Raw genomic sequence first — 25,157 nt, forward strand, 5'->3', positions numbered from 1 at the left:
GAGAACTACTCTAGTCATCATCGGGGACCAGCCAGGGAAAACCTGCCTGCGCTACTGCCACCCAGCCAGCCCCATGTTGCCGGAGGAGGGTCCGGGGGCCAGACGGACCTACACGTTCCCACCAAGCACCTCTGCTTCCCTCACCAGGGTCGACCAGGAGCCACCGCAAGGCTGGGGAGGTCTTACCTTGCAGGACCTGCTCAGACATGGCCACCTGGGGCTCTGGAAGGGAACCCACAGTGCTGGGGACAGAGGGAGCTGGCTGGGGACGGGGTAACGCGGAGGAGACCCGGGTCAGGGTGTGACGTGGAGGGTGCAGTGGCTCCCCTCTCTGGCAGTCCTGTCCCAGCCCCGCAGGGACTCCTAGACACAGGCCAGGACAGGCCTCCGGGGCTTAGTGCCACCTTCCTGAGCACTGCCCGCGTTGCAGGGACTTCAAGTGCACAGTGTTCAGAGAGGTCAAGTGAAGATCCCCAAAGCACCCAGCAGGAAGGTGGCCAGGCAGGCCATGACCTTGCCCCGTGCCGGGCACCAAAGGTCTTGGGTGTTTATGAACAGTGGGGAGGTGGACAAGGCGGAGCACAGAGGTGCTGTCCCAGAGAGCCGGGGCAGAGGGCCCGCGGCAGCACTGGACAGAAGCCTGGAAGGAGTAGGGGCACCAGGTTGCACCCACAGCAGTGTTCCAGACGAAGGGACGGCAAACAGGAAAGCCCCGTGGCAGAAGCATGCCCCATGTGTTCCAGGAACAGGTGGAGGCGAGTGTAGCCAGGGAGGGCAGTGCCGAGTGAGGCCAGGCAGCGGGCAGGCCGGTGCCACAGGGCCTTGGGGCCATGGCAGGAAATCTGGGTTTTATTCTGGGAGGGGAAGGCGTCGGAGGGCTCGAGGCCAGTCAGTGACATCATGACACTGATGTTTTGGAAGCATTCCTCTGGCTGCTGGTCGAGAGCAGGTTGTGGAGCTGGGAGAAGACAGGTGGCGGCCGCACTCGGGAGGCTGCTGGAGTCGGCCTGGTGACGGTGACGGTGACCTGGGCCAGGGTGCGGGAGGGGCAGAGCCGCGAAGAAGCGCCAGGTCCTCTCCCTTCCGGAGGGAGAATGGACAGGACCTTCTGGCCAGCTGGCTGTGGGACTGAAGAGAGAGGAGCCAAGGACGGCCGCACAGTCCCGCCGGGCTCCCCTCACCGAGACAGACAGGACCGGGGAAGGGCGGGGGGCTGGGGCGGGAGGCGAGGGCTGTTATAGGCAGTTGTTGACACATTCCAGGGGACGGGTGTAGGCGGCTGTGAGAGTCTAGAACTCAGAGATCTAGATTTGAGCTGACAAAGCCAGGGATCTCTCCTAGGGCATTTGGAGCCATGCGAGTGGACAGGACTACCCGAGAGTAGACAGGGATTAGACGTGGTTCAAGGCCAGCCCTGTGGCCTCCCACACTCAAGAGGTCAGGGTGAAAGGGACTGAGGAGAGCCAGAAGAATGAGGGGAGCTGGGGGGGACCCGAGGGGCCCGGGAGAAGGTGGGAAGGGCTCAGAGGCCCCAGAGAAGGTGGCAAACTGGAGCCGAGAGCAGCCCGCTGGGCTGTCCATGATGGGGCCACTGGGGACCTTGACAAGGGGCTGCAGGCCAGGAGGCTGCTGGGGTGGACACAAGGAACTGCCCCAAGGCTCCCAGGGACGCTGTGGGGTAGAGGTGGCAGAGGAGAGGTCCCGGGGACGCTGTGGGGTGGAGGTGGGGGTGGCAGAGTAGGGGTCCTGGGGACGGTGTGGGTGGAGGTGAGGGTGGCAGAGGAGGGGTCCCAGGATGCTGTGTGTGGGGTGGGGGTGACAGAGGAGGGGTCCCGGGACGCTGTGTGTGGAGGTGGGGGTGGCAGAGGAGGGGTCCTGGGGACAGTGTGGGTGGAGGTGAGGGTGGCAGAGGAGGGGTCCCGGGGACGCTGTGGGTGGGGGTGACAGAGGAGGGGTCCCGGGACGCTGTGTGTGGGGTGGGGGTGGCAGAGGAGGGGTCCCGGGACGCTGTGTGTGGGGTGGGGGTGACAGAGGAGGGGTCCTGGGACGCTGTGGGTGGGGGTGGAGGTGGCAGAGGAGGGGTCCCAGGGACGCTGTGGGTGGGGGTGACAGAGGAGGGGTCCCGGGACGCTGTGTGTGGAGGTGGGGGTGGCAGAGGAGGGGTCCCGGGACGCTGTGTGTGGGGTGGGGGTGGCAGAGGAGGGGTCCCGGGGAAGGTGCGGGCTTTGTTGTTTCATCTTCTGTTCCAGCCGGAGTGACAGCGCAGCGTAACCGCTCACTGAGTGACCCACAGAGAGGGAACGCAGCGCTCCGGGAGACGCGGGCCTTGGGCAGGCGAGCAGGGCCAGGAGCGAGGGAGGCAGAGTGTGTGGGCAGGGATGCGGGGAGGGGGCCTCTCTGGGGAGGGGACTGTCTGAGAAGCAGATGTCTGCTGCGAGCCAGCCTCCGCGGGGAGGGACGGGATGTCTGTGAGTGCCTGAGCGAGCCACGCCGCGCAGGACGCACAGGCATGCTGTCCGCAGACTCCTCGGGACCCGCGTTAGCTGAGCACTAGCTGTGTTCTGCAGAGAAGGAAACAGGCCGAGCGCTCGGTGAGGAAACACCGAGGCCCGAGTTCCCGGCCACTCGGCCACACCTGTGCTCCAGACGCGGGCGGGTGGCAGGACCCATAGGGCCTCCAGATGTGGAGGATTAGAACCCGCACTCGGAGTGCTGCCCCGGGCAAGCCAGGGCGGCTCTGACCGATGCTGAGCAGCCCAGCCTGGGTGGAGCCCGGGCCTTGACCACCGCGGGTCTGTCCCCTCCACGGCCCTTCATCCCGGGCACCTGGCCCCTACCTTCATGCAGGCCCTGCCTCTCAGCTTCCACTGCAGGGGAAGGCAGGCTGCCCCCAGGGCACAGCTCCCTCTGAATAGTCTCGGTAGTTTTGTGCTTTGTCTTACAAATCTGCCAGGTGAGCTAAGCCTCCACCTGTGCCGCTGGATCCCATATGGGTGCCGGTTCTAGTCCCGGCTGCCCCTCTTCCAATCCAGCTTTCTGGTGTGGCTTGGAAAGCGATGGAAGATTGCCCAAGTGCTGGGCCCCTGCCCCCATGTGGGAGACCTGGAAGAAGCTCCTGGCTCCTGGCTTCAGATCGGCCCAGCTCCAGCCGTCATGGCCATTTGGGGAGTGAGCCAGCGGATGGAAGACCTCTCTGTCTGTCTCTCCCTCTCAAACTCTGCTTGTCTAATAAATAATCTTAAAAAAAAAAATCTTCTGCCGACTTTGTGTTCTACTCCGAAGCCTGTGGCAGTAGTTGTTTGAACGGTAACTAGATGACATGGTGGACGGTGAGTAAAACGACCCTCCGGGGAGATGGGCCCGGGGCTGAAGGCCAGCTTCCCAAACAGGAGGCGGGGCCTCAGGAGGGCGGCCAGAGAGCAGCCTTCCAGATGAAGGGAACGGGTTGAGCGAGGGCAGCGAGGAGGGCTGATGTGTGCGTCCGGGTGACGCGTGCGAGCACGCAGCATGCCCGTGGTGCCAAGCTGTGCAGTCAAGGACGAGCACTGGGCGGGCACAGACCTGGGAGGCAGCAGTGTGCCTCAAGTACTTGTGTCAGTGCCACCCATGCCAGAGCACTGGACCGAGGTCTCCGCTCCTGGCTCCAGTCTGCACCTGTCGCCTGGCCACTGTAGGCACTGGGGAGTGAACCAGCAAGTGGGAGTGCTTTTTCTCTATCTCTGGAAAAATGAACTAAAAAAATGTTTTTAAAGATGTACTTATTTATTTGAAAGGCACAGTCACAGACAGGAGAGAGAAGAGAAGAGAGAGACAGAGAGATCTTCCATCCTCTGGTTCACTCCCTAAATGGCTGCAGTGGCCAGGGCTGGGCCAGGCCAAAGCCAGGAGCCAGGAGCTTCTTCCAGGTCTCCCACGTGGGTGCAGAGGCCTAAGGTCTTGGGCCATCCTCCTCTGCTGTCCCAGGCATATTAGCAAGGAGTTGGACTGGAAGTGGGGCACCTGGGCCTCGAACCAGCACCCATATGGGATGCCAGCAATGCAAGTAGTGGCTTTACCCATTATGCCACAGTGCAGGCGCCTAAAAAATTTTTTTGAAGTTAGCATGTGAGAGCTCACTGAGTTGCCAGCATGGTCTAAGTGGATTTTGTCCTCATAGCAACCCTACAAACAATTACACAACTGCTTATAATTTTAGAGAGGAAACTCGGGCACAGAGAGATGGAGTAACTGCCCAGGGTCGTACAGCATGTGGGTGTCAGGGGCGGGGTCTGAGCCCAGAGTCTGGATCTGGGGCGCCAACACCAAGGAGGCAAACTGGGGACAAAAGAAGGCTCTTGACCCTGAGGCCAAGCAGCTGGGACCTGACCTAAGGTGACAAAGAACTTGAAGGTTTCCGAGCAGGACAGACAGGCTGAAAGCACTCACCCCAGAAAGTCTTCCTGGCCAGGAACACGCAACCAGAGGGGGCGAAGCGCCTTGGGAGCCCCAGCGGGGGGCTGCTCAGTGCTCAGCAGTGGTGCTGGGGCCCCGGGGAGCCGGCAGGAAGGACAAGAACGCTGATGGGTGGCCAAGGACGCAGATGAGGCGCGGGAGGGGCGTCAGCTATGCCTCAGGTTGTGAGCTTGAGCGGGTGAGAGGGGCTGATGCCGTGGGCAGAAAGGTGGAAAGGAGGGGGAGATGGCTGGATTTCACACCATGTAGTCCGGGGATGACAGGACACTAAACGGAGACGTGTGGCAGGCAATGCCACACCGGGCTCCAGTCCCCAGAGGGATGCAGGGGAACCCCTGCACACGACTGACCGTGACCCCTGAGAGTGCGAGACAGGCAGAGGCGCTCAGGAAAGAAGGTAGAGGGAGATCCGGCGAAGCAGGCAGAGCCGTCAGGGTGGCAGGAGGCCCCGGGGGGCAGCAGGGACTTCCAAGTGCATGGCGGCGGGCGTGCTGCTGCGGGACGTCTAGGGCAACGCCAATAGGAAGAACGCGAGGGGTGGGATGGTTGCCCCCTACTCTTGCACTTCCCACCGCTCTCTGTCCCACCGGCAGCTCTCCTGGGCTCTCCAGCTGTCAGCAACCCCAGCACCGCGTCCCCTGATTCACTCCTGACTCAGGTGTGGGAACATTCACCCGCCCTCGGATCAGCTCCCTAGTGCTTGAGTTCGAGGAGCTAACTTACCAAGATTCCCACAGGCTGGCTTGGACCCGTGGGCCACAGAGCAGGCCTGTGGGAAGTAGGTGCGGTGGGAAGGCGCTGTCGGCTGTGCGTGCGTCCTGGGCGCTGGCTGTGAGCTAGGCACACACTGACCAGGGTAAACCCCGCGGAGCAGCGCGGACAATGGGAGGTTTGTTTACCTGTAGTATCAGCAGGGAAAGGGCTTGGTCTAGAAGCAGTGCCAGCTTCAGGGAGATCTGGCTAAGGCCACCTCTGGGACCTAGGGATCCCAAAATGATTGGCAGCCGCCTCTGCAGGTCGGCCTGCAGCCCATCCACCTGGGTCCCAAGGCAGAGAACAGCCGCTGAGCGCCAGTCGCGGGAAATGCAAATGATCAGACCAGAGCTTCCTGTGACAGTGCTGTGCGGCAGGCTGAGCCTGGCAGGGGGCCCGCAGGGCTCTGTGAGCCCGGACTGCCGCAGGAGGGGTGGACGAGCGGTGGACCCCGTGTGCTGGGTCCTGTGTCCCTTGAAGGGAAAGATGTTTCCTGGAAGCCCCCTGGGGTGTGAACCTCCTGGTACTGGCCCGTGACTGTCTCTCACCTCCCCCAGAGGTGCTGATGGTTCCTCCTGCCATAGCCCTGCCCTGCCCTGCACGGTGCCTCTCTCTCTGTGCAGCTCCAGGGAGAGAGGTAAGGCTAGCCTCTCAGCTCTCCACGGCAAGCTGTCGATACTACAGCTAAACAAACCTCCCATTGTCCGCGCTGCTCCGCGGGGTTTACCCTGGTCAGTGTGTGCCTAGCTCACAGCCAGCGCCCAGGACGCACGCACAGCCGACAGCGCCTTCCCACCGCACCTACTTCCCACAGGCTCACGGGTCCGATCCAGCCTGCGGGAATCGTTTATGGGGGACTGGGGAAGGCTGGTCCTACATTTCAGCGACGTCTGGGCTCTAGGTCACTTCTCCGAGGCTGTGTGGCCTCGGCGACAGCAGCCATCTTTTCCTGGACCTTCTCAGCCAGGAAGGCACCAGAGTGTCAACCTCACCAACAGCCCCTCCTCACTTTCCGTTCCAAGCCTCTGCCTCCCCTGGGTCAGCTGCGGAAGGCCCATGAGAGGTCCTGCGAGACGCAGAGGGGCCCGTGCTCACGTCTGGGGGGCAGGGAGCCATCCACCTGCTCCCAGGAGGGGGCCACCCAGGATCCTGCTCCCATGATGCCGGGAACCTGCCCAACTCCAAGGGCACCAGCTTGGCATCAGAATTCTCAGTGTGTGCCCCTTTCTCTGTATCCAGAAATGTATCCTCAACTGGAATAGCCAAGACCAGAAACAGCCTGAAAGTCGACCAGTAGGGACTGGCAAGATACAGGACACAATGGATGAGTCTGTGGAGAAGTGCCACAGCTCCTGGGCACCTGCCGTCCACCTGAGGGACCTGGACGGAGCTCTGGGCTCCTGGCTTCAGCCTGGCCCAGCCCTGGCTGCTGTCAGCATTTGGGGAGTGAGCCAGTGGATGGAATATATACATCTGTCTCTCCCTCTGTCATTCTGCCTTTCAAATAAATAAATAGAGAAATCTTTTTTTAAAGTAGTGGAAACAATCCCACTGGGGCGAAGGTCCGCTGTGGCAGGCAACTGGACCTGTGGCCACCTCTGGACTCGTGAGCTGTGCCTCTCTGACTGCATTCCACCAGGAGGAAAGGGTCATTGGCCCGTCTCTGGCGGTGTCCTGGCAGAGGGAAGATGCAGGATGCAGCCCCTCTGGAAGGCCCGTCTCCTCTTTTACCAGATCTCAGCCAGGCACCTGGCACCGCCCTCCCTCGGACAAGGGTAAACAACAGACGTCACGGGAGTCCAAACAAGAGGAGTCCAGTGTTAGGCCAGCCAGCTCATCCGTGTACTCCCCCAACGAGTGCATGCGGGGCACCTGCTAATGTGGGTGATTTATGGAACGAATTCACGGCTTGCGTCCCAACCCCTAAAGAGCTTTCCGTCTACACTTAAATTTACGGAAAGATGCCCAACCGCACTGGAAACAGGACTGGCAGGCGCAAGACTCGGCTGGTGCTGGCAAGGCTAGGGGCCCCGATCAGTGAGAGGACAGACTTGCTCTGTGCCCCACCGCCTCACTTCCAGCAGCTCACCCCTAAGACTCAGTTCGGCAAACAGAAACATACGGGGTACTTGGTGCTGCAGTTAAGATGCCACTCGGGGAGCCTGCTCCCGTGTCTGAGTGCCTGGTTTGAGTCCCGGCTCCTCCACTTCCCAGCCGGCTTCTGAGAACGCGCACCCTGGGAGGAAGCAGTCGCTCAAGTGCGCGGGTCCCCGCCACGGTGTGGGAGCCCTGGGCCGAGTTCTGGGCTCCTGGCCTCAGCCTGACCTACTCCGGGCTGCCGTGGGCATTTGAGAGTGAACCCATAGGTGGAAGATCCTTCCCTGTCTCCGAGCCTGTCAAATACAGTGGGGGAAAAGAAGACACCACGACGCACAGGCTTATTCACTGTGGACTGTTTACACCAGCAGACTACCGGAAACAGCTCCGTCTACAGGAGACGGATTAAATAAGCTCACCTAACGGAATACGGTGTAACCACAGAAAGAAAATGAGGACTATTTCCACTAGTTGGTGTGGGGTGCCTTCCAGAACAAAACTTAAGCGCGCACCGCACCACAGCTGCGTAAGGAAGGGGAAGCAGGGCATTGCCTGGCCGGGCTTGCGGCTCAGCAGGAGTCAGGCTGCAGCTTGGCACATTTACCCCGTATCGGGGAGCTTGTGTGCGAGCCCCGACCACTCCACTTCCTGTCCAGTTCCTGCCAGTGTGTGGGAGGCAGCGGATGATGGCTCAACTACTCCGGCCCCTGCCACCCATGTGGGAGACCCAGGTGCAGCCCCTGGCTCCTGGCTCAGGCCTTCCTAGACCCCACTGCTGTGAGCACTGGGTATTAATGGGACAGTGGATGGAAGATCTCTCTCTCTTTCTCTCTCTCTCCCTTTCTCCCTCCCCCCCTCTTTCTCTGCCACTCTGCCTTTCAAACAAATAAGTCTTTTAAAAAATAGTAAAGAACTATATATATGAAATACATGAAATTTATTCCCTTTATAGAAATAAAAAATAATGAAGCATGCATTTAAAGACATGAAGGGCAAACTAGAAGTGGACAACACAGTTACTGCCAAGGGAGGTGAGGACGGGGTGGATGAGGACGGAGTGGGGCTTCTCTATTTTTGTCTCATTCCAGTCCTTGAACCATAGAAATATTTTATATATTTAAAGGTGTTACAGTAAGAGATTTTTAACCCTAAAATTGAATACAAAAAATGAAGCTTATTGTACATGAAGTGGACAACACAGGCTGGCGCTGTGGAGCAGTGAGCCAGGCTGCCTCCTGCAACACCGGCGTCTCCTGCTGGAGCACTGGCTTGAGGCTTGGCTGCTCCACTCCTGACCCAGCTCCCTCCTGCTGCACTTGGGAAGGCAGCAGAGGGTGCCCAAGTGCTCAGCCCCTGCCACCCACGAAGACCCAAAGGGAGTTCCAGGCTCCTGGTTTGGCCTGCACCAGCCTTGGCCATTGCAGTCATTTGAAGAATGAACCAGTAGCTGGAAGATCAACTTTCTATTATGCTCTCTTTCAAATAAATAACTAAATCTTTTTTAGAAAGTTGATAAAATAACCACAGAATAAAGCCTATAGGAATTCAAATAATTTTGAACATAGTCCATGGGCTTCCTATAAATAAAAGAACAAAAAACAATCTTGAACTTAGTAGGTTTGTTGTTAATAATGGGATTTGGGGGTTGGGGCCAGTGCTGTGGTGTAGTGGGTTAAAGCCCTGGCCTGAGGTGCTGGCATCCCATATGGGCGACAGTTCTAGTCTCGGCTGTTCCTCTTCTAATCCAGCTCTCTGCTATGGCCTGGGATGGCAGTATAAGATGGCCCAAGTCCTTGGGCCCCTGCACCCATGTGGGAGACCTGGAAGAAGCTCCTGGCTCCTGGTTTCAAATTGGTGCAGCTCCAGCCATCGCAGCCATCTGGGGAGTGAACCAGCGGATGGAAGACCTCTCTCTCTGTCTCTACCTCCCTCTGTAACTCTTTTAGATAAACAAAGTAAATCTTAAAAAAAATAATGGTATTGGGGGGCCGGTGCTGTGGCATAGCGGGAAAAGCTGTCATCTGCAGTGCCGGCATCCCATATGGGCACCAGTTTGAGTCCTGGCTGATCCAGCTCTCTGCTATGGCTTGGGAAAGCAGCAGAAGATGGCCCAAGTTCTTGGGCCCCTGCACCTGTGTGAGAGACCCGGAGGAGGCTCCTGGCTTCAGGCTTCAGACTGGTGCAGCTCCGGCTGATGCAGCCATCTGGGAGTGAACCACTGGATGGAAGACCTCTCTCTCTGCATCTGCCTCTCTAATAAATAAATAAATTTTAAAAAATGGCACTGGTACAGTAATTCTAAAAACTGTTTTTCTGCTTTTGTATTAAGGACTGAAAAGATGAATACAGAGATATTGGGAACAGAGGACTGCACTGTGCAAACAGGGAGATAAAATATGGAATAGGGAAGGTGAGGAAGAATCTCCAGTGCTGGATCTGGATTGGAGACATCGTGTTCAGATTTTTTAAAAAATATTTATTTATTTATTTGAAAGGCAGAGTTACAGACAGGTGAGGCAGAGGCAGAGAGAGAAAAGTCTTCCCTCTGCTGGTTCACTTCCCAAATGGCTCCAATGGCCAAGACTGGGCCAGACTGAAGCCAGAGCCAGGAGCTTCATCCAGGTCTCCCAGGTGAGTGGGAGCACGTGGGCCATCCTCTGCTGCTTTTTCCAGGCACGTTCGCAGGGAGCTGGGTCAGAAGTGGGGCAGCTGGACTCGAGTCAGCTCCTATGGGATGCTGGCACTGCAGGCAGCAGCTGAACCCACTGCACTACAGCACTGGCTCCCACTCGCAGATTTTTTAAAAAGCAACTTTACCGAAGTGCAACTTGTCTACAGCATAATTACAGACATTTATGCATACAGTTTTGATAAATATGTACACCGGAGTAACCACCAACCCCATCATGACCTAGAACCTCCCATCAGCCAGAAAGCCCCCTCTCCCTCTGCACCTAATCTCCTTCCCCTCGGCCTAGGGGGACTGGGGTCTACAACCAAAGATTTGTGCTGCTGGTCCTAGAGCTCCAGGTGAACCGCACGCCACATATGTGGCTTTTTCAGCGAATGCAACAGTTAACAGTGTCTGTGACATTCATTCACGCTGTTGTACGGCGGGGGCCCACTGGTTTGAGGTATGGGCAAGAAGAACTAGGGCAACAAAGGCGGGAATGAGGGGGCCAACAGTGAGCCGCCTCCAATCTGCAGGAAATAACCCATCAAAACGTCGGTGGCCATGGCGGGCATTTGGGAGTGAACAAGCATTCGGAAGCTCGCTCTGTCTGCCTACTGAATTTTAAAAAAGCCTCTTTTCTGCTCACTTCATCCAGGTGTTCATATTTATTGCCTAAAGGTTGTTCATAATATTCCTTCTTATCATTTTATTTATTTTTAAAAGACTCGCTTATTTATTTATTTGAAAGGCAGAGCAGCAGGTGAGGGGACGACGAGGAGGTGAAGAGAGAGATCTTCTATCCGCTGGTTCACTCCCCAGCTGGCTACAACAGCCAGGGTCAGGCCAGGCTGAAGCCAGGACCCTGGCCGAGTCCTCCCACATGGTGGCAGAGGGCCAACTACTTGGGCCATCGTCTGTTGCCTCCCAGGTGCGTTACCAGGCGGCTGTATGGAAGGCATAGCCGGGACTTAAGCCAGCACTCTGATATGGGATGAGGAAGTGCTGAATGGCTGCCTAACCTGTTGTGCCACAATGCCCGCCCCTTCCTCCTTATCATTCTACTGTCTACAATCTATGGCGGTATCCACTGTTTAATGCCTGGTAAATGGTAGTTTGTGTTTTTCAGCCTTGCTGAGGATTGATCAATTTTATTAATTTTTTTCAAAGAACAAACTTTTGGCCATGCTGTTTCTCCATTATTTTCACATTTTCCATTTCATTAACTTCTGTTTTTCATTATCTCCTTCCTTGGATTGAACTTGTTCTTTTTCTTTTATTTACTTATGTGAAAGGCAGAGTAACTAAAGGCAGAGGAAGAGGAGAGGGAGGGTGAGAGGGAGAGAGTGGGAGGAAGGGAGGGAAGGAGAGAGAGAGAAGGGGGGAGAGGGGGAGAGGGGGAGAGGGGGGAGAAGGAGAGAGAGAGAAAGGGGGAGAGGGAGAGAGGGAGAAAGCAGGAGGGGGGAGAGGGGGAGAGAAAGAGGGGAGGGGGAGAAAGGGAGAGAGGGAGAGGGAGAAAGGGGGAGAGGGAGAGAGGGAGAGGGAGAAAGGGGGGAGGGAGGGAGAAAGCGGGAGGGGGGAGAGGGAGAGGGGGAGAGGGAGAGAGAAAGGGGGAGAGGGAGAAAGGGGGAAAGGAGGAGAGAGGGAGAAAGGGGGAGAGGGGGAGAGAAAGAGGGGAGGGGGCTGGCGTTGCAGCTCACTTGGCTAATCCTCCACCTGTGGTGCCGGCACACCGGGTTCCTAGTCCCGGTTGGGGCACCGGATTCTGTCCCGGTTGCCCCTCTTCCAGTCCAGCTCTGTGCTGTGGCCCAGGAAGGCAGTGGAGGATGGCCCAAGTGCTTGGGTCCCTGCACCCCATGGGAGACCAGGAGAAGCACTTGGCTCCTGGCTTCGGATCTGCATAGCGCACTGGCCTGGCTGTAGCGGCCATTTGGGAGGGTGAACCAATGGAAAAAGGAAGACCTTTCTCTCTCTCTCTCTAACTCTGTTGGAAGGAAGGAAGGAAAGAAGGAAGGAAGGAAGGAAGGAAGGAAGGAAGGAAGGAAGGAAGGAAGGAAGGAAGGAAGGAAAGGGGGGAGGGGGGGAGAGAGTAGAGGGAGAGAGAAGAGATCTCTTCCATTTGCTGGTTCCTTCCCCAAATGGCCACAATGGCCACCAACTTTTTTTTTTTTTTTTTTTTTTTTTGACAGGCAGAGTGGACAGTGAGAGAGAGAGACAGAGAGAAAGGTCTTCCCTTGCCGTTGGTTCACACTCCAGTGGCCACCGCGGCCGGCGCGCTGCGGCCGGCGCACAGCGCTGATCCAATGGCAGGAGCCAGGAGCCAGGTGCTTTTCCTGGTCTCCCATGGGGTGCAGGGCCCAAGCACCTGGGCCATCCTCCACTGCACTCCCGGGCCACAGCAGAGAGCTGGCCTGGAAGAGGGGCAACCGGGACAGAATCCGGCGCCCCAACCGGGACTAGAATCCGGTATGCCGGTGCCGCTAGGCAGAGGATTAGCCTAGTGAGCCGAGGCGCCAGCCCGGCCACCAACATTTTTATGAGCCAGGTCAAAACCAGGAGCCTAGGGGCCGGCATTGTGGCATGGAGGGTAAAACCACCACCTGCAGTGCCAGCATCTCATATGGGCTCAGGTTCAAGTCCCAGCTGCTCTACTTCTGATCCAGCTCCCTGTTATGGCCTGGAAAAGCAGTGGAAGATGGCTAAGGTCCTTTGGTCTCTGCACCAAGTGGGAGACCCGGAAGAAGCTCCTGGCTCCTGGCTTCGGATCGGCTCAACTCTAGCCATTGCAGCCATTTGGGGAGTGAACCAGTGGATGGACGACCTCTTTCTGCTGTAACTCTGCATCTCAAATAAATAAATATATCTTAAAACAAAACAAAACAGTCCTTTGTCTTCTACAAGAATAAAGAGAGGGAAACCTCCTCTTTCCTAGGTGCCCAGAAACGGTGGCTTCCGTGGCTCTTCATAGTCTCCATGGATCCAATTTCCAAATTGCCTTTCTGCCCGTAGATACCTTCTTTAGTATTTCTGAGTGCAGCTCTGCTCACGACAACTCAACTCACCACTTACTTTTCTGAAAAGCTCTTTATTTCTCACTCATTTTGAAGGAGATTTTTCACGGAATACAGAATTCCAGAGTGACACTCCTCTTCTTGTAGCAGGTGAAAGGTGTGAGTCCAGCATCCTCCCACGCTCTGAAGGTGTGAACCCAGCACTCCCTACGCTCTGAAGGTGTGAACCCGGCACTCCCCCTGCTCTGAGGGTGTGAACCCAACACTCCCCCTGCTCTGAAGGTGTGAGCCCAGCACTCCCCATGCTCTGAGGGTGTGAACCCAGCACTCCCCATGCTCTGAAGGTGTGAGCCCAGCACTCCCCCTGCTCTGAGGGTGTGAACCCAGCACTCCCCCTGCTCTGAAGGTGTGAGCCCAGCACTCCCCATGCTCTGAGGGTGTGAACCCAGCACTCCCCCTGCTCTGAAGGTGTGAGCCCAGCATTCCCCACGCTCTGAGGGTGTGAACCCAGCACTCCCCATGCTCTGAAGGTGTGAACCCAGCACTCCCCAAGCTCTGAAGGTGTGAACTCAGCACTCCCCCTGCTCTGAAGGTGTGAACCCAGCACTCCCCAAGCTCTGAAGGTGTGAACCCAGCACTCCCCATGCTCTGAGGGTGTGAACCCAGCACTCCCCCTGCTCTGAAGGTGTGAGCCCAGCACTCCCCATGCTCTGAGGGTGTGAACCCTGCACTCCCCCTGCTCTGTTGGTGTGAGCCCAGCACTCCCCCTGCTCTGAAGGTGTGAGCCCAGCACTCCCCCTGCTCTGAAGGTGTGAGCCCAGCACTCCCCCTGCTCTGAGGGTGTGAGCCCAGCACTCCCCCTGCTCTGAGGGTGTGAATCCAGCACTCCCCATGCTCTGAGGGTGTGAATCCAGCACTCCCAATGCTCTGAAGGTGTGAACCCAGCACTCCCCCTGCTCTGAGGGTGTGAGCCCAGCACTCCCCCTGCTCTGAGGGTGTGAATCCAGCACTCCCCATGCTCTGAGGGTGTGAATCCAGCACTCCCAATGCTCTGAAGGTGTGAACCCAGCACTCCCCATGCTCTGAAGGTGTGAGCCCAGCACTCCCCCTGCTCTGAGGGTATGAACCCAGCACTCCCCATGCTCTGAGGGTATGAACCCAGCACTCCCCCTGCTCTGAGGGTGTGAGCCCAGCACTCCCCCTGCTCTGAGGGTGTGAATCCAGCACTCCCCATGCTCTGAGGGTGTGAATCCAGCACTCCCAATGCTCTGAAGGTGTGAACCCAGCACTCCCCATGCTCTGAAGGTGTGAGCCCAGCACTCCCCCTGCTCTGAGGGTATGAACCCAGCACTCCCCATGCTCTGAGGGTATGAACCCAGCACTCCCCCTGCTCTGAGGGTGTGAGCCCAGCACTCCCCCTGCTCTGAGGGTGTGAATCCAGCACTCCCCATGCTCTGAGGGTGTGAATCCAGCACTCCCAATGCTCTGAAGGTGTGAACCCAGCACTCCCCATGCTCTGAAGGTGTGAGCCCAGCACTCCCCCTGCTCTGAGGGTGTGAATCCAGCACTCCCCCTGCTCTGAAGGTGTGAGCCCAGCACTCCCCTTGCTCTGAGGGTGTGAGCCCGGCACTCCCCCTGCTCTGAGGGTGTGAGCCCAGCACTCCCCTTGCTCTGAGGGTGTGAGCCCGGCACTCCCCCTGCTCTGAGGGTGTGAGCCCAGCACTCCCCTTGCTCTGAGGGTATGAACCCAGCACTCCCCCTGCTCTGAAGGTGTGAGCCCAGCACTCCCCACACTCTGAGGGTGTGAGCCCAGCACTCCCCATGCTCTGAGGGTGTGAGCCCAGCACTCCCCATGCTCTGATTTCTCCTTCTGCTTATTTTCAAAATATCTCCTTCTCTGGTTTTCAGCAGTTTGGCTACGACGTGCCTGGTCCATGTATGACTTTCTTTTGCGCATCATGTTTGGATTTGAATCTGTGAGTGAGTATTTCTCATCACGTTTCAGAATTTTGGGGGCCATTACCTCTTCAAGTGTTTTCGTCTGTCCCCTTCCAGACACTCGGTGGTACCCTCAGGTCACCGAGGCTCGGTTAGTCTCTCTTCAATGTTTTTATGCTGTATCTTGGCTGGGATCACTTCTCAGGACCTGTCTTTAGTTCAAAGCCCCTTTTTCTGCCAAGCCTTCTTCCCCAGTCTTCTGTTAAGCCCATCCAATGAACTTCCCATTTTAGAACTGCCCTTTGCAATTCTAGAATTTATCTTTGGTTCTTTTTTATATTTTCAATTTCTCTGCTGAGATTTCTCATTAAGGCTACTATATTCTCCTTTAATCACTTAATCATATTTATAATAGCTGCTTTAAAGCCCTTTCTACTACTTTCAATATCTGGATCATTTCAAGGTATGTTTTTTTTTTTTAATTTATTTGACAGGTAGTTATAGACAGTGAGAGGGAGAGACAGAGAGAAAGGTCTTCCTTCCATTGGTTCACCCCCCAAATGGCCACTATGGCTGGTGCTGCGCCGATTTGAAGCCAGGAGCCAGGTGCTTCCTCCTGGTCTCCCATGCGGGTGCAGGGCCAACGCACTTGGGCCATCCTCCACTGCCCTCCTGGGCCACAGCAGAGAGCTGGACTGGAAGAGGAGCAGCCAGGACTCAAACTGGCACCCATATGGGATGCCGGCACTGCAGGCAGAGGATTAACCAAGTGAGCCACAGCGCCGGCCCCAGGGTGAGTTTCTACTGATAACTTTTTTAAATTATAGGCTATATTTTTCTTTTTCCTTGAATTACTAGTAATTTTTTATCATATGCTAAACTTGTTTGGATAATACTGAGGTTTTTTTGAAGATTGACTTATTTGGAATGTTGAGCAAACAGAGAGAGGAAGAGACAGAAATCTACCTGCTGGTTCACTCCCCAAATAGTACAGCGAGGGTTGGGGCCAGGCCAAAGCCAGGAGCCAGGAACTTGGGTGGCAGGGCCCAAGTACTTGGGCTATAATCCACTGCCTTCCCAGTGCCATTAGCAGGGAACTGGACAGAAGCGGACCAGCTGAGTCTGAACCAGCACTCCAACGTGGGATGCCAGCGATGTCAAGTGGCAGCTTAACTCACTGTGCGGTGACGACAGTCTCAAGACTGTGTCCCTTTAAGGAGTCTGGAGTACACTGTGGCAGGCAGCTCATTCTCATAAATTCTCCCTGATCCTTTAGAGTAGCCCTTACTTCTCAGAGGGGGTGAGCAAAGAGCTGACCCCCATCAAACCTGGATAGGAAATACTCCCCGCTTTCTGGTCTCTGCAGCCTCTGTCACAAGGACTTGTATTTGCCACTGCAGTGTCGTGGGGTTGGCCTTGTGACACCGTGGGTGAAGCCACACCTGCATTCCACGTTGGAGTACATGGTTCAAGCCCTGGCTGCTTGTGCTTCCAATCAAGCTTCCTGCTAATGTGCCGGGCAAGCAGCAGATGAAAGCCCAAGGACTTGCCTGGCACTTGTGGGAAACCTGGATGGCGCTCCTGACTCCTGGCCTCAGCCTGGCCCAGCCTAGCTGTTGTAGGCATTTGGGGAGTGAACCAGCAGATGGAAGATATCTTCCTCTATCTCTCTTCCTCTTTCTTTCTTTTTTTAAGATTATTTATTTATTTGAAAGAGTTGCACACAGAGAGAAGGAGAGACAGAGAACATCCACGCACTGGTTCACTCCCCAGATGGCAGCAGCTAGGAGCCAGGAACTTCATCTGGGTCTCCCACGTGGGTGGCAGGGGCCCAAACACGTGGGCCACCCTCTGCTGCTCTTCCCAGGCCATCAGCAGGGAGCCAGATCAGAGGTGGAGCAGCTGGGACACGAAGCAGTGCCCCTGTGAGATGCGGCGTAACAGGCAGCAGCTTAACCTGCTTCTCCTCCATTCCAGGCCATCTCCCTTTCTTCCTGTCACATAAACGTAACCTTTTTAAAAATCAACAATAGGTAACAAGTAGACAAACATGCACGGCTATTTTCAGCACATAGTAGACAGGACTTGGGTAGCCTGGTCCTGTCTCTCAAATACACAAACACAAACTTGTTCACAAAGCAGCGTGAGGTCAGCCTAGCAGTTAAGACAGCCACATCCACACCAGAGCACCCATCTCCAGCTCCTCACTCCAGCTTCCTGTCTGTGCAGACCCTGGGAAGCAGCAGCACCGACTGGGCTCCTGCCACTCACGTGGGAGACCTGGATTGTGTCCTTGGCTCCCACGTTTGGTCCGGTCCAGCCCTGTCCACGGCAGGCATCTGGGGAATGACCAGCAGATGGGAGCTCACTTTCTCTACCACTGCATCTCAACAACGGAGACAACACCCGGGTAGACTGCAGTCTGCTACTCTGCTCTAGTACTGGGTAGACTGCAGTCTGCTACTCTGCTCTAGTACTGGGTAGACTGCAGTCTGCTACTCTGCTCTAGTACTGGGTAGACTGCAGTCTGCTACTCTGCTCTAGTACTGGGTAGACTGGAGTCTGCTACTCTGCTCTAGTACTGGGTAGACTGCAGTCTCCCTACTCCTGCTCTGGCTCTGGGTAGACTGGAGTCTGCCTACTCCTGCTCTAGTACTGGGTAGACTGGAGTCTGCTACTCTGCTCTAGTACTGGGTAGACTGCAGTCTGCCTACTGTGCTCTAGCTCTGGGTAGACTGGAGTCTGCCTACTCTGCTCTAGTACTGGGTAGACTGCAGTCTGCTACTCTGCTCTAGTACTGGGTAGACTGCAGTCTCCCTACTGTGCTCTAGTACTGGGTAGACTGGAGTCTGCCTACTCTGCTCTAGTGCTGGGTAGACTGCAGTCTCCCTACTCTGCTCTAGTACTGGGTAGACTGGAGTCTGTCTACTCTGCTCTAGTACTGGGTAGACTGGAGTCTGCTACTCTGCTCTAGTACTGGGTAGACTGCAGTCTCCCTACTCTGCTCTAGTACTGGGTAGACTGCAGTCTGCTACTCTGCTCTAGTACTGGGTAGACTGCAGTCTGCTACTCTGCTCTAGTACTGGGTAGACTGGAGTCTGCTACTCTGCTCTAGTACTGGGTAGACTGGAGTCTGCTACTCTGCTCTAGTACTGGGTAGACTGGAGTCTGCTACTCTGCTCTAGTACTGGGTAGACTGCAGTCTCCCTACTCCTGCTCTAGCTCTGGGTAGACTGGAGTCTGCCTACTCCTGCTCTAGTACTGGGTAGACTGGAGTCTGCTACTCTGCTCTAGTACTGGGTAGACTGGAGTCTCCCTACTCTGCTCTAGTACTGGGTAGACTGGAGTCTGCCTACTCTGCTCTAGTACTGGGTAGACTGCAGTCTGCTACTCTGCTCTAGTACTGGGTAGACTGGAGTCTGCTACTCTGCTCTAGTGCTGGGTAGACTGCAGTCTGCCTACTCCTGCTCTAGTACTGGGTAGACTGGAGTCTGCTACTCTGCTCTAGTACTGGGTAGACTGCAGTCTGCTACTCTGCTCTAGTACTGGGTAGACTGGAGTCTGCTACTCTGCTCTAGTACTGGTTAGACTGCAGTCTGCTACTCTGCTCTAGTACTGGGTAGACTGCAGTCTCCCTACTGTGCTCTAGTACTGGGTAGACTGGAGTCTGCCTACTCTGCTCTAGTGCTGGGTAGACTGCAGTCTCCCTACTCTGCTCTAGTACTGGGTAGACTGGAGTCTGTCTACTCTGCTCTAGTACTGGGTAGACTGCAGTCTCCCTACTCTGCTCTAGTACTGGGTAGACTGGAGTCTGTCTACTCTGCTCTAGTACTGGGTAGACTGGATTCTGCCTACTCTGCTCTAGTACTGGGTAGACTGCAGTCTCCCTACTCTGCTCTAGTACTGGGTAGACTGGAGTCTACCTACTCTGCTCTAGTACTGGGTAGACTGCAGTCTGCCTACTCCTGCTCTAGTACTGGGTAGACTGCAGTCTGCCTACTCCTACTCTAGTGCTGGGTAGACTGGAGTCTGCCTACTCTGCTCTAGTACTGGGTAGACTGGAGTCTGCTACTCTGCTCTAGTACTGGGTAGACTGGAGTCTGCCTACTCTGCTCTAGTACTGGGTAGACTGCAGTCTGCCTACTCCTGCTCTAGTACTGGGTAGACTGGAGTCTGCCTACTCCTGCTCTAGTGCTGGGTAGACTGGAGTCTGCCTACTCTGCTCTAGTACTGGGTAGACTGGAGTCTGCTACTCTGCTCTAGTACTGGGTAGACTGGAGTCTGCCTACTCTGCTCTAGTGCTGGGTAGACTGGAGTCTCCCTACTCCTGCTCTAGTACTGGGTAGACTGCAGTCTCCCTACTCTGCTCTAGTACTGGGTAGACTGCAGTCTCCCTACTCTGCTCTAGTACTGGGTAGACTGCAGTCTGCCTACTCTGCTCTAGTACTGGGTAGACTGGAGTCTGCCTACTCCTGCTCTAGTACTGGGTAGACTGGAGTCTCCCTACTCTGCTCTAGTACTGGGTAGACTGGAGTCTGCCTACTCCTGCTCTAGTACCGAGTAGACTGGAGTCTGCCTACTCTGATCTAGGTGCTGGTCCTTATTCCTAAGGCACCACCCCTCTTTTTGTCTCAGCTCAATGCTTGCAATAGTGATGAAGTATCCTTTCTTTTTAATATTTATTTATTTGAAAGGCAGAGTACAGAGAGAAAGGGAGAGACAAATAGAGAAAATCTTCCATCCACTTGTTCACTCCCCAGATGGCCACAACGGCCAGGGTTTGGTCAGGCTAAACCCAGGAGCTTCTTCCAGGTCTCCCATGTGCATAGCTGGATTGGAAGTGGAGCAGCCAGGACATAATCCGGTGCCCATATGGGATTCCGCCATCGCAGGCGGAGACTGCCACAATGCCAGCCCCATTCATGAAATGTTTCTCCTGTAATTAAGCCAGAACTCAAACACTCCCAGCACCGTCAGTATCTCCAATCCACTCCCACCCCCATCACGAAGCCTCACCCTGCATGGGATTCACAGAGAACCCACCCCCAGCCCTCTGGGCGTGCCCGTCGGCACAGTCCCCACTTCTCCCGCACCTGCAGCAGTCCTGGCTCTGAGCTCTGCAGGGCCGCTCCTCTGCGGTCACATCCCGCTCCCCTCCCTCTCCTGCCTGGTGCTGAAAGCCTAGTCACAGTCGCTCTACCTAGCGTACCCAGTTTAACAGGTGTTTACAGTGGAGGGCTCTGACAGGATCAGAAGCTGAAGTCCTAAAAACACTTTTTATAATTCTCTGTTCATTGAAAAGACTTGGAAGCATGAAAAGCCTAGCAGTAGTGAGCGCACCCAGCCCAGATCCCGGTTCCCAGACACTTCCCCACTGAAGGAAACGGGGGCCTTTGCACAAACAGCTGCTGCCATGTTTGGGACGAACGTGCAACGCGCATCGGGAACATCACGCTGCACTGGAAAGCGGCCAGACGCTCAGAGATGGACAGGAGGGTGACAAGGACCCGGGGCCAGCTCCAAGGGGCTCTCCTTGGTCAGATACAGGAAGATATGAGCATCAGAAAGACTACTGTGGGCGGGCCTCACAGCCCAGCATTGAAGCCGCCACTTAGGACATCCCCCAGGGAGTGCCTGGGTGGGAGTCTCGCCTCTGCTTCTGGTCCAGCTTACTGCTAATGCGCCCTGGAAGGCAGCAGTACTTGGGCCCCTGCCACCCACATGGGAGACCTGGATCCTGGATTTGGCCAGGTATCTGGGGAGTGAACCAACAGATACAAGATCTCCTTCTCCAAGTTTCCACCCTTACCCATCCCCCACTGCTCTGCCTTTCGAATAAGTAAAAATGAATAAACTTTACAAAGAAGAATAATGATTTATAATATGCTGAATTGAAAAAAAGATTAATCTATAGTTTTACCAAAGAAGGAGACGGGGAAAATTCCTCTTCACTGAAGAAGAGCTGATCATATTCAAGGGGGGCCAGCGCTGTGGCATAGTGAGTAAGGCTGCTGCCTGTGGCGCCAGCATCCAATATGGATGCTGGTTCGAGCCCCGGCTGCTCCGTTTCTGACCCAGCTCTCTGCTGTGGCCTGGGAAAGCAGTAGAAGATGGCCAAGTGCTTGGGTCCCTGCACCCATGTGACAGATCCAGAAGAAGCTCCTGGCTCCTGACTTCAGATCTGCCCAGCTCCAGCTGTTGCGGCCATTTGGGAAGTAAACCAGTGGATGGAAGACCTCTCTCTCTCTCTCTGCCTCTGCCTCTCTGTAACTCTGCCTTTCAAATAAATAAATAAATCCTTTAAAAAATGTAGGCAGAATGACATGATTTTATGGACACAATGAGATAAATAATTTAGGCAACAACTTTTATCATTTGATTCTAAAGCCAGGGTTGATAGACTGGGGGGGGGGGGGGTCACGTGGTCTCTACTTCCCACCTAAGCAATTCCTCTGACTCCAAGGAGAAGATTCCCCGGTAGTGGAGGGATCTCATGGATGCCATTTTATTTTATTTTAAATTTTTATATTTATTTGAAAGGCAGAGTTATAAAGAGAAAGGAGAGAAATAGGCAGGAGAGAGAGAGAAAGACATCTTCAGTCTGCTAGTTCACTCCCCTAAATGGCCACAATGGCTGGGACTGTACCAAGCCGAAGCCAGGAGCCCAGAGCCTCTTCCAAGTCTCCCCAGTGAGTGCAGGGGCCCAAGCACCAGGGCTGTCCTCTACTGCTTTCCCAGGCGCACTAGCAGGGAGCTGGATTGGGAGTGGAGCAGTCAGGTCTTGAACTGGCACCCATATGGGATGCTGGCGGCCCAGGCGGTGGCCTAACCCCCTATACCGCAGCACTGGCCCTCACAGACACCGTTTTAACCAATTATACTTAAAAGCAGCATCACCAATAGGGGTAAAGCAACCTCACATGATTAAAGAAATGTAACCAGCAGGAAAATGTGTTATGTATTATTCCTGAATTATGTGGTATTCTTACAAAAAAGGCCTAACCTGAGTCTAATTGTAAGAAATCATTCAAACAAGCCCAAGTGAAGGATATTCCGAGAGACTGCTAACTTGGATCCTTCAGAGGTCAACATCGTGGAAAACAAGGAGACGAGGAAGACTGTTTGAGATTAACAAAGAATCAAGAGACATGACGGCCAAACGCAATCTGTGACCCCTGAGGTCCTGAGCCAAATTTTTTCAAAAAGCTGTAATGGAAAATGTAGGGATATTTAGAGAAATGTAATTACAGTCTGTAGTCTAGCTGGTAATACTGCATCATTATTTCTTGGTCACTATGGAAAACAGTTTGGCAGCTCCTCAGAAGGTCAAACACACAATCACCATATTGGGGCAGGCACTGTGGCGCAGCAGCCTAGGCTGCGGCCGGGAGACCCGCATCCCACACAGGAGTGCGGTTCAAGTCAGGGCTGCTCTGCTTCTGATCCCAGCTTCCTGCTAACGCGCCCGGGAGGCGGAAGATGACGGCCCAACTGCTTGGGTTCCTATTACCCACGTGGCGGTTCCTGGCTCCTGGCTTTGGCCTGGCTTAGCCCTGGCTGTTGCAGGCACTAGGAGAGCAAACTGATGGGGGAAGACGTCTCTGTTTATGTCTCTCTCTCTTTGCCACTCTGCTTTTCAAACAAATCTTTAAAATAATAATAATAATAATAATAATAATAATAATAAAAATCACTATGTGATCCAGCAATTCCACTGTAGATATGCACCTAAAAGAAGGCAAAGCAGGTAAAACTTACTGTACGTGGCTGAAACGGTCATTTTTCCTTTCAATTATTGTGTACAGCTGTGGTCTAAGCGCCCACTGAATTGGGTATTTTTGATTTTATTGTTAAACTTATTTGGTAAAGCATTAAGCCTTCTTCCTGCAAAGTACATTAAAAGATGTTATCTCAAAAACTAAGAAAAATAAAGGAGGGGGGAGTGGAGGAGGAAAGGAATATCATTATGTTCTTAGCATGGTGTCTAGAAACTATCTCGAATCCGTTAAAAGCTAATTAAAATAAAAAAGTCAATAAAGGCCAGCACCGTGGCTCACTAGGCTAATCCTCTGCCTGCGGCGCTGGCACACCGGGTTCTAGTCCCAGTTGGGGCGCCGGATTCTGTCCCGGTTGCCCCTCTTCCAGGCCAGCTCTCTGCTGTGGCCAGGGAGTGCAGTGGAGGATGGCCCAAGTGCTTGGGCCCTGCACCCCATGGGAGACCAGGAAAAGCACCTGGCTCCTGCCTTTGGATCGGCACAGCGCTGGCCGTAGCAGCCACTTGGGGGGTGAACCAACGGAAGGAAGGCCTTTCTCTCTGTCTCCCTCTCTCTCACTGTCTAACTCTGCCTGTCAAAAAAATTTCAATAAAGATACAGTAAAAAGAAAAATAAAAAGCACGGAAGGCAGGGCTCAGATGCTTGCACAGCAGTGCTGCCTGCGGCGCTACTGACAGCAGCGGAGGTCAAGGCAGAGCAGGTGCACATCCACAGATGAATCTCCACACAAGGGGACGCTACTCGGCCTGAAACACGAATGCGGCTGCGATACACAGACCAACATGCCATGCCGAGTGAAATACGCCACCCACAAGAGGACCAATAATCTCCCCGCCGTTGTGAGGTGGCTGAGGAGGCAGGGAGTAGGAGAGAGGCTGCGAGGACCAAACGGAGAGTTATTTCTAATGCAAAGAGTTTGTCTGTGAGGATGAGAGAGCTCTGGAAGCGCTAGTGGTGATGGCTGCATTAACATCTGTGAACGTAATTAATGCTACTTTTATAACCTTAAAAATGGTTCAAGTAGTACATTTTATTATGCGTATGTTTCTACAATTCTTTTTATAAAAGGATAATGCTATTTTTAGGAGATATGGGTCGAAATGTCTGGCTGAAGTGATATAGTTAGGGCCAAAGTGTCAGAATGCCTGTAACCTATTCCCAGTGTTCAGACAAAGGAGGAAATACGGCAGCAGCCACAGTGCCTCTGGGGGTAGCTACTGGGCACTCGCTGTGCTATTCTTACCCCACCTGTGCAGGCTGAAACTCTTCCAAATAACAAGAAAGTGCGCCACAGCGTTCTGTTAACGGAGACGTGAACGCTAGAGAAGACCCCCACCCCGCCCAACGGACAGCTCAACAGGTGCCAAGGTGAAGAGGCAGAAAAGCATTTGCACCGGCCAGTCTGTCGCCTAGTTTTCTTTCTTTCTTTCTTTCTTTCTTTTTTTTTTTTTTTTTTTTTGACAGGCAGAGCGGATAGTGAGAGAGACAGACAGAGAGAAAGGTCTTCCTTTGCCGTTGGTTCACCCTCCAATGGCTGCCGCGGCCGGCGCACTGCGGTTGGCACACCGCGCCTATCCGAAGGCAGGAGCCAGGAACCAGGTGCTTCTCCTGGTCTCCCATGGGGTGCAGGGCCCCCCTTTTTTAAGATTTATTTTTATTGGCCGGCGCCGTGGCTCACTAGGCTAATTCTCCACCTTGCGGCGCTGGCACACCGGGTTCTAGTCCCGGTCGGGGCACCGGATTCTGTCCCAGTTGCCCCTCTTCCAGGCCAGCTCTCTGCTGTGGCCCAGGAAGGCAGTGGAGGATGGCCCAAGTGCTTGGGCCCTGCACCCCATGGGAGACCAGGATAAGTACCTGGCTCCCGCCTTCGGATCAGCACGGTGCGCCAGCCACCGCGGCCATTGGAGGGTGAACCAATGGCAAAGGAGGACCTTTCTCTCTCTCTCTCTCTCACTGTCCACTCTGCCTGTCAAAAAAAAAAAAAGATTTATTTTTATTTATTTGAAAAACCATTACAGAGAGAGGTAGAGACAGAGAGAGAGAGAGAGAGAGAGAGGTCTTCCATCCACTGGTTGACTCCCCAAATGGCTGCAATGATTGGAGCAGAGCTGATCCAAGGTCAGGAGCCGGGAGCTTCTTCCAGGTCTCCCACGTGGGTGCAGGGGCCCAAGCACTTGGGCCATCCTCTGCTGCCTTCCCAGGCCACAGCAGGGAGCTGCATGGGGAGAGGAGCAGCCGGGACCAGAACCGGCGCCCACATGACATGCTGGCGCTGCAGGCAGGGCTTTCACCGGCTGCACCACAGCGCCGGCCCCGTCATCTAGTTTGATCAGAACGAAAGGGACACACTGGGATGTGCTGGAACATAAATCCAGAAAGGCAGGTTGGAAACAGATTGGAAAAGGCTCTGAGCAAAAGAACAGAGTGGCTGCCCTGCAGTTGGCCAGCCCTGGAGAGCAG

At 54.8% G+C, this 25,157-nt stretch overlaps 1 protein-coding gene across 8 annotated transcripts in view; it reads right to left on the reverse strand.

Moving 5' to 3' along the window:
- The window catches only part of RAD9A (RAD9 checkpoint clamp component A), a 64,510-nt gene that overhangs the window by 32,703 nt on the left and 6,650 nt on the right, over nt 1-25,157 (reverse strand). The gene's annotated exons all lie outside the window — the stretch shown is intronic.

This window comes from Oryctolagus cuniculus, chromosome 1, assembly GCF_964237555.1.
Source record: "Oryctolagus cuniculus chromosome 1, mOryCun1.1, whole genome shotgun sequence".
Classification (NCBI taxonomy): domain Eukaryota; kingdom Metazoa; phylum Chordata; class Mammalia; order Lagomorpha; family Leporidae; genus Oryctolagus; species Oryctolagus cuniculus.